The sequence below is a fragment of the Pinus tabuliformis genome, chromosome 8, assembly GCF_031772625.1.
Source record: "Pinus tabuliformis cultivar Carrire ecotype Pingquan chromosome 8, CPIR1, whole genome shotgun sequence".
Classification (NCBI taxonomy): domain Eukaryota; kingdom Viridiplantae; phylum Streptophyta; class Pinopsida; order Pinales; family Pinaceae; genus Pinus; species Pinus tabuliformis.
In genome coordinates, this window is record NC_142294.1 from 264,219,509 (window position 1) to 264,228,713 (window position 9,205).

The following is a 9,205-nucleotide window of genomic DNA, read 5'->3' on the forward strand; positions in this document are numbered from 1 at the left end:
TCAATATCATTATTAAGATTGGCAAATTCTTCTCTTAACAGTTTAGGTTCCTATTGGCAATTATCTTCCCAAAACCAAGCAAAGTTTCCATCTCTAATTTCCCAGAAACTATGTTTCTGAACAATGGATCTATTCTCCAAAGCTTTGTTCTAAGCATTGGAGCCTTTGATGAGTCGAGAAATTCTAATATGATCCATTTCTTGCCAATTGTTTACATATTTTTGTTTCCAAATTTGGCCCAAGCGGAAGCTAATTCTTTTAGCCATCTCTACCATAGTTTTGTCCCCAAAAATTTGTTTAGTATTTCAGGGTCGTCAAGTCCCAAACCTCCATGTGTCTTAGGTTTACCTATCTTTTCCCAGGCTACCAAAGCTGTTTTTTTTCTCTTCCCCTTTGCCCCGAAGAAAATCTCTTTGGATATTTCTGAATTGTTGTATAACTCCTTTAGGAGCTAGAAGGGCCGAAAACATAAAGATGGGGATAGTTTGTGGGATAGCTTTTGTGAGCACTAGTCATCCTACCAAATTCAAAGATCTATTTGTCCATTTCCATATTTTGTCCTGGAGCTTATTAGTCATAGGCTCCCAAACTGCCTTGCTCAGAGGTTTGTCTCTTAGTGGTACTCCCAAATATTTGGAAGGTAGCATATCTCTTTGAAAGCCTAGAATTCTAGATATATTTCTTTGAATAGCAATGTGAATATTAAAAAGGAAAATCTTTGATTTGGTAAGGCTTAGCTCTATAACCACAACCATCAGAAAGTCATTCAGAATTTTTTTGTAGGCTAGAGCTTCCTTGACCATGGGTGTACCCTAAAGCATCTCTATTCATGGTGAGCTTGAGACCCTGGATTTTGCCTTCTGCTTTGGCGAATTTGATAGCATTGCCTAGCCCTACCATCATGAGAATAAAGAGGAAGGGTGAGAATGGATCTCCTTTTCTGAGTCCTCTCGAAGGCTTAAAGGTTTTGGATGGTGAACCATTTAACAGGATTGAAAAACTGGAGGTAGTTACGAGGGCCATTACCCATCTTATCCAGTTATGGTCAAAGCCATATGCTATTAGAACTTCCCTGATGTAAGCCTAGCTTAGCTTGTCATATGCCTTTTCTAGGTCAAGTTGCATAATCATTCCTGACTGCCTATTGCTCTTAAGTGAGTGAACCATCTCATGAGATTGAATGATGTTGTTGAGAATTTGCTTGCCTTCCACATATCTAGTTTGCTTCTTAGACACTAGAGTTGGAAGAAGGGGCTTACACTTCTTAAGCATGTTTGCAATTATTTTAGAAATAATTTTGTAAACCACATTGCATAATGCTATTGGTCTACATCTATCTGGTGTCATATCATTAACCTTCTTTCGAATCAATGTTATGAAAGAGGTATTGAGCACCTTCAAAACTATTTTTTTTTCCTTGAGTCCTCCACCACATCGAGGATATCGTGCTTGACTATTCCCCAACATGCTTTAAAGAAGTCAATGCTGAAACCATCTGGACCTGGTGCTTTCCCATTTTGCATCTCTTTGATGACTTCGCTGACCTCCTCTTCATTCACTGGTTTCTTTAGATTATAATTGTCTTCTCTTGTCACTAGCTTAGGAATGTGCTTTGTAAAGTCATTGATGAATTGGGATTTGTTTAAGAGAGGTTCCTCAGCTATGCCTTGGAAAAGCTATGCCTTAGAAATGTTGAACCAGGAAAACTTCTATTTCTTTGTGGGTATTGAGTTCATTTCCTTGAGAATATTTGATTTTTGAAATCCTATTATGAGACCTGTGATCCATGGTAGATTTGTGAAAAAACCTTGTATTCCTTTCTCCTTCTTTAACCATTATACACTTGACTTATGTTTCCAAAATATCTCCTCTTGCTTCCATAATCCTTCCCATTCATGTTGATGATAGTCAGCTTATTCCTTTCTCTCCTCGTTGAATGCATCTGTGATGAGGATCTGGTTGATTTCTTGTAGCTTCCATTCAACTACATTTTTGGTTTCAAAAATGTTTCCAAACTCATTCTTATTCCAATATTTAAGCCTGAGCTTAATGTGTTTCAATATTTTATGTATGAGGAACATTTTGGTGCCTCGAACTTGCATATCCTCTATCCACCATTTTTCAATATTGCTCATAAAGTTAGGATGTGTAAGCCAAATGTTTTCAAAACTGAAATGCCTGTTTCTTGGAGTTCCTATAAAGGATGCTTCCAGTTGAACAGGCCGGTGATACGAGCTACCAAAAGGGAGTATCATAGCTGACAAGTCAAGGCTTGTAAGGATGAGGTCCTTCGAGATAAGAAATTTGTCTAGTTTTGAGGCCACTTGAGACTCTCCTCCCCTTTTATTATTCTAGGTGAACATACCATTACTTGTCTTTGTACCTACTAGCCTCATGTTGTTTATAAAATTCTAAAATGCTATGAAATCTCTACCAAGTGATCTAGTTTCACCTTTTTTTTCCGATAGCGACCTGATGATGTTAAAGTCACCTCCCAGAATCCAAGGGATACTCGAATGTTTGTCTCTTAATTCCTCCGTTGAGGTAAGAAGCTTGAGTTTGTCTTCAGGCTTTTGTGGACCATAAACATTTGTGATCAAATAAACGTCCTTGTCCCCCAAAGGTTGGATGACCACTGATAGATAGTTCTTGGATGCTTCAGCATCTAGGATTCCTAGTTTCTGAGGATTCCAAAGTGTGTGAATTCCTCCTATTGTTTTGTCTACTTTAACTTCTAGATATTCATATTTAATCATCCATTTGTTGTTCATTTCTCTTATTTTGTCTATTGAACATTTTGTTTCCTGGATAATTATCATATCTGGTTTTTCATCTTTCATTCTATTGCTGAGATTGCTTTGTTTCCTTTTGCTTCCTAGACCCCTAATATTCCATGTTGTAAGCTTCATTAAGAAAAAATTGTAAATGAGTAACTAGTTAGGTATTTCATCTTACCTGAGTTGATTATGAGTTTTCCACATTCAATCAGCAACTCATTCTACTTTTTTCTTCCTCTTTTCCTTCCTGAGTTCTTGGGAGCTTGTCCCCCTGTTGCCTCCATAGTTTCAACCCCTCCATTATCCTGACTATCATAGTTTCTTTTGACCCTAGCACCCTTTACCTGCGTTCTCCAAAGGAAGAGATGTTTTACTTTGCTAGATTCATCTTGAGGTAGTGAATCCACTCATTTGGTGATTCCTTCCTCTCGGAACTTTTCTAGATCAAGATGCTCCCTTTCCAGTATGTCCCCCAGTTCATGATCCTCCATTCCCACTTCAATTGGGGTCATCACTTGGTCCCTATCAAGTTCCATAGTGCTGGGCTAATCCTCCTTTTGTTGACTATTATCAAGTCTATCCTCCATGCCATCATCCTTTTCCTTCTCTACAGGATTGTCCTTCATTACTTGATTCGTTTTTTCATCCCCCTCTTCTTCTTCTAATATCTTGAACCTATTATGACTAGGCTATTTTTCCTCATAGATTTTTTTTTTATTTTTTTCTCCCTCATTTTCCTCTACCTCCCACCTTGGTAAAGCTTTTGGTCTCTTTACTCGAGGTTGCTTTGATACTGTTCTTTATTTTAGTTAAAGGGGAGTCTCTGAAGAGGTGCTTGTGTTCATGTCATTTGCAACATCTGAAGGGCACATGCTCATAGTCCACCGCCTGTACCCATTATTCCTCATATACTTCTAGAATTATTTCATCTGACAAAGCCCAAAAAAGGTCCATTTCCACGCATATTCTGGCAAAGGAGGTATATTTTCCATGTAGAGTGGCCTCTGATATTTAAAAAAAATGCCATAATTTATTACGTATGGCTTTTAATGATTCTGGCAGCCAGTAATCTAGAGGTAGGGAATATAGTCTTACCCATACCGACACCGATCTAAATGTTTCTTGCTCCGGAACAAAGCTCATTACCCATGACATCATATAGAGTCCTACAGCCGCATAGAAGTAAGGACCTCCTTCAAACACCCTATCTGTATCCACTACGTTTATAAACACAACTGTGAAGAAACCCTTGGATCCAAGGTGTAGCTCTATTTCTCCGTTAGGTCCCCAGTGGTTCTTTATCCATGCGTGTAGGCCCTTCTCCATTGGCCAAAACCCCATGAATTTACATGTCACTGTATAATTCGCCATGTGCTCCCTGTGTGCCTGTAACGTTGGATAACTTAGCACCACTCAGGGTTTGATGGATGCCTTAGGTTTACATGGTCCTGTTCGACTACTAGGGTCAGCTTTATGACTATCTACTCCTGTACGCTTCTCTCTTCTGATTTCCTCATGTGTTTCTGCCTGCCTCTCTGCCCTGCTGTTTTCCTCTTTCTGTGCCCCCAGTTTCCGCTTCCATGGGATTCTTGAAGCGGTTTGATACAACATGGTTGTAGAAGGGAGTGGAGCTCCCCCCTTCTCGCCCATCCATGGTGCCCAACACTGAAATCCTTCTGCAAGCCCTAGTTCCATGCGTTTTTCCTCCTCCCACTCTCCCCCCTCCCAAAAAACTCCTTCAATGACAATATTAAATATTAATGTGGATTATTAATTAATAATAAGTCTACTAAAATTTTATTATAATTTTTTTTATTATTATTAACAAATTTTGTATCAATATGTCATATATAAAGAATAATAGAATTTTTAATTCTTGATATGATAATGAAAATAAAATTGCTAGGAAAGTGATTAGAGATGTTCTTAACTAAACAATAAAACTTGAAAATATAAGTGTGTACAAAGCTCTTACGAAAATGAAGAAAATGTCTTATATTAGCAAGAGGTGAGAGCATTTTCTTCACCGTTGTAAAGTTGAGCCTATAATGTTTTGGAGCAATATAATTGTTTCTAAAACAAAATATAATCATTTGATCCCCTTAAATAATTAAGACATCTATCTTAAAAATATTTATGACAATGCAGATGCCATGGGAAACATCTTAAACACCCATATAGAGGAGGATATATTTTCTTTGGAAGACATGGAGTTTAGGATTAAAAAAATTGATAATGGGAAAGATAAGTATATCGAAGCTTACCAAGCTGAAACTTTCAAAAAAGGGAGGTCTATCCTAAACCCCCATATTCATAAATTTCTTAAATTTGCAGTAAAAAACGACTTGCCTCAAACTTGGAAGAAAATCCTTATCATGCCTACCTTTAAAAGGGGGGATAAAAACATTCCCTTTAACAATATGACCATTGTGATGAACTACATTTTATCCAAACTATATGCGCTTATTTTGGAAAAAATGATTAGCCCACTCGCTTGAAAGCCATGGTAAAAGAGCTAAAGGGAAAGTTGGTTTTAAGACACATCATTAAACTATTGATCATCTTGTCCCTCTTATGATCATTTCCAACGAGTGTTTAAATAGTAAAATAGATCTACTATGTTATTTTGTTGACGTTAGAAAATATTTTGACATAGTTCATCGGGAAAAACTATAGTAAAGACATGAAGTTATAATGGTTCCTCTCGAGTTAAGGGTTTTAGTTATTTTTCTTTACCAGAATATTATTGCCAAGCTTAAGACAACTGAGGGTTTGTATAAAAAGATTAAATTCAATATCATAGTTAAGCAAGGGTGTCCCTTATCCCCTACCCTATTTGGAATTTACATTGATAAGCTAGAAGAACATTCAGAAGATGTAGGATATGGTGGCCCCAAGCTCACTGGTATGGTCATAACTCTTCTCTTTTATGCTAATCATATAATACTTGTAGCCCAAAGCGATGATGATCTTGACAAGAAACCTAAGATCCTTCATGATTAATGCTCCTAGATGGGTATGACTATTAATACCAACAAGATTAAAGTCTTGATAATTGAGTCCAAAACGTTCGACCAAGATAATTTCATCCATTATCAATTACATGGAGTAGGTTTCTTCATACAAATATTTATGTATTGACATTCATCATCAACTCAATTGGAAGTATAACATTGAGGAAAGAATTTTTGTAGGTTGGAAAGCTTATTCTGAGTTTGAAAACTATTATAAGACGATTAGTCTTTGGGTTTGGAGTAAAAAAAATGATCTTTGAGACACTTGTCACCCATATTATTGTATATGGCTATGAGGTTTGGGATTGTAGTATATATATATATATATATATATATATATATATATATATAGATTCATGGAGGAAGATTGAGCTAACCCAAAAGTAATTTATAACCTACAACTTCAAGATCAAAGGAAATGTTGCCTATCCTTTCCTCTTGATTGAAGCTAGCCTTTCCCCCATTGAAAGCATGGCTATGTTTGGGTATATTATGTATAAGAAGAATGTTTAGAACATGGAATCCAAGAGGTTCCACAAAAATGCTTTTAACTCTAGTCAAAACCCCCACCTCGGACTCAAGTGAGGATGGCATAAAGATGCCCAATAGTAGCTTGACCTTTAGGGGATAGAGAAGGAAATAATCTTGGAGAATAAGAATAATATTAAAAATAATATATGGGATTATGAGTTAGAGGGAAAAAAAAAAGAAAAGATATTATAAGGAGGTGATCAACCCTCTCTTAATAACCAAAATTATCTCCTGCCTTCAGTAGTGCTAAGAAGAAAATGAACATTGAAATGCTAAGAACTAATTCTCATGAGCTTCAAAGTGAAACTGGGTATTGTTTTATTCTCAAAGCACACTGGGACAAAAGAATCTATCACCTTTGTGATACTAGGAGGGTTGAACATAAAAAACATGTCTATCACCTTTGTGACGCTAGGAGGGTTGAAGATAAAAAATGTTCTCTTGGACTGGCTCTACTCTCATTTCCAAAACATGTTTCCACACTACTAACCTTCTTGGCTTGTTAGGTCACAAAACTATAGTGATCTAAGAAAACATATTTCTTTTCTTTTTTATTATAGAAATAAAATATTAAAAAGATAATCAATTTCTTATTTTCTCAAAATCCAATAGACCATATTAATATTAGTAAAAATTAATCATCATCAATATTATTATCATCATATATATTAAAATAATTAATCATTTATATCTGATTTATTAATTAATACATTACTCATTTAATTTGCTAATTTAATAACTCATTTACATTTAAGCTTTATTAACCCTATTAAATATTATTAATCATATTAAATACAAATCACGAATATCATTCTAGTTCCTTAAATTAACTATGTAAGTATATTCACAATAATATACTATACTAGACATATTTAGACATATTTATCCATTGATATCTATTACATTTTCACACTAAAACCCGCTCTGCTTATAAGTAACATATCAGCAATGTAAGCCAATAATGCCCTAACACAAAACCCTCCTATCAATTATTCATAATTGTTAATAATTAGTCAACTTAAGTCAACAAGTATCCACTTTCCTGTAACCCACTACATCATTTACCCATCCATATCCCATTAATCATTTCGTAACATACTTGGACATGCCATCCTGTTGATAATTAGTCAACTGAAGTCAACAACTATCCAGTTACTTTCCCGTAGCCCACTACATCTTTTACCCATTTATATCCCATAATCATTTCCGTAACAAACTTGGACATGCCATCCTTGGTTCTTGAGACATTTTATAAAAAAAGTCTCCTATTTACCCAACTAAAATCCCCCAAATTTCTGTACTTTTAATGACTAAATCAAAACAAGATAACTTAATAATTTTTTCCTCAATTTAATTTGATCAATAGTACGGATAAATAGTATATTTTATAGCTGTAGTTTATGTAGTTTATTTATTATATCTTTTGGAATTATTTTTCTATATATATTTTTAATTAAATTTGTTAGAATTTTATAAATATTTATTACAATCAGATATTTGAGTTATGATTTTTTTTCTAAAGAATTATGAAGATATATATAACAAAATAAAAATTCACTTAAACAGCAAAAAAAAATCATAATTTACCCAAAATGTTTTATCCAAATTCAATAAAAAAATTAAAACTTAAAGTAATTAAACAACCCCTGCACAAAAATTATGATTTCTCCAGAATTATGACAACTACATTAGGAGAGAAAAAAAAAAGTTGTTTTTTATCAATTTAGAAAATGAACACGCACAACCACCGTTAAAATCAATTCTATATCAACAGGTTATAAATTGTATATCAGCAGGTTATAAAGACTTCGGAGAAAACACTTGTGTTAATTAATGCACTTAAGGAAATATTTCTATTCAAGTGAAATGAAGCAAAGCTTCCAAAGAAGTTTTATAGATACAATCTCTCTTATATGGGGAATACAAGCCTACTTAGAGACCTTTGGAAGATGAGAAAATGATACATATGATAGGAGAACATTAGAGAAGACACATTGAACATCATTACAATAATGTTTGATCGAAGCCCCACCTTGCTTCCCATTTTGTTTACTCATAGAATTCATCCCCGGATGCAGGCTAAATTTACAGGTTTTATATTATAACATTAAATTAATTGATCTAGATTATTGAAATAAAAAGGTTGAAGGAAAAAACATAAGTGGAAATATAGAGGGATATCACATAGAGTGAAGTAGTATAGTAAATCCCTAATTTAAATACAAATCAATGTGAACTTGTGGTAGTTAATATTTTCATAGATATGCATGATTATTTACAAGAAGCTATTTAAATAGGATAAAAGTTGCATTTTAACCCAAAAAAATATATCTTTCCTTAAGAAAAAAACTTCTAATGATCTAAAACGTTAACTCTAGGAAATAATGTACGAAGAGAAATGGATGTAAGGAGGATAATCAATAAATAATCTTCCGGGTCGGAATTTTTACTTAAAAATTATATGTAAAGCCTTTCATGGAACAGTATGAGGAATATTTCATGATTAGGAGGATAATCAATAAATAATCTTCCGGGTCGGAATTTTTACTTAAAAATTATACGTAAAGCCTTTCATGGAACAGTATGAGGAATATTTCATGATTTATGTGTTTGGGAATTATCAAATAAAATATATCATCGTTTAAACGAATTATAAAATATACAAGAGAAATGCTCAAAAATTGTGCCAAAGCTTTGACACATAAATTTAGATATTGTAGAATCACTATAATAAAATCATTAAAAGGTAAAGCTGTTGTGAATTAGTGTAATAATTGGGTGTTAAATAATATCAATTTTGATTTCTCATTCTACTGAAATAATTTTCGAATCTAACTCTAGTGAGCTTTTAATTGTAGTGAAGAAACTTCCCTATTTGGACTA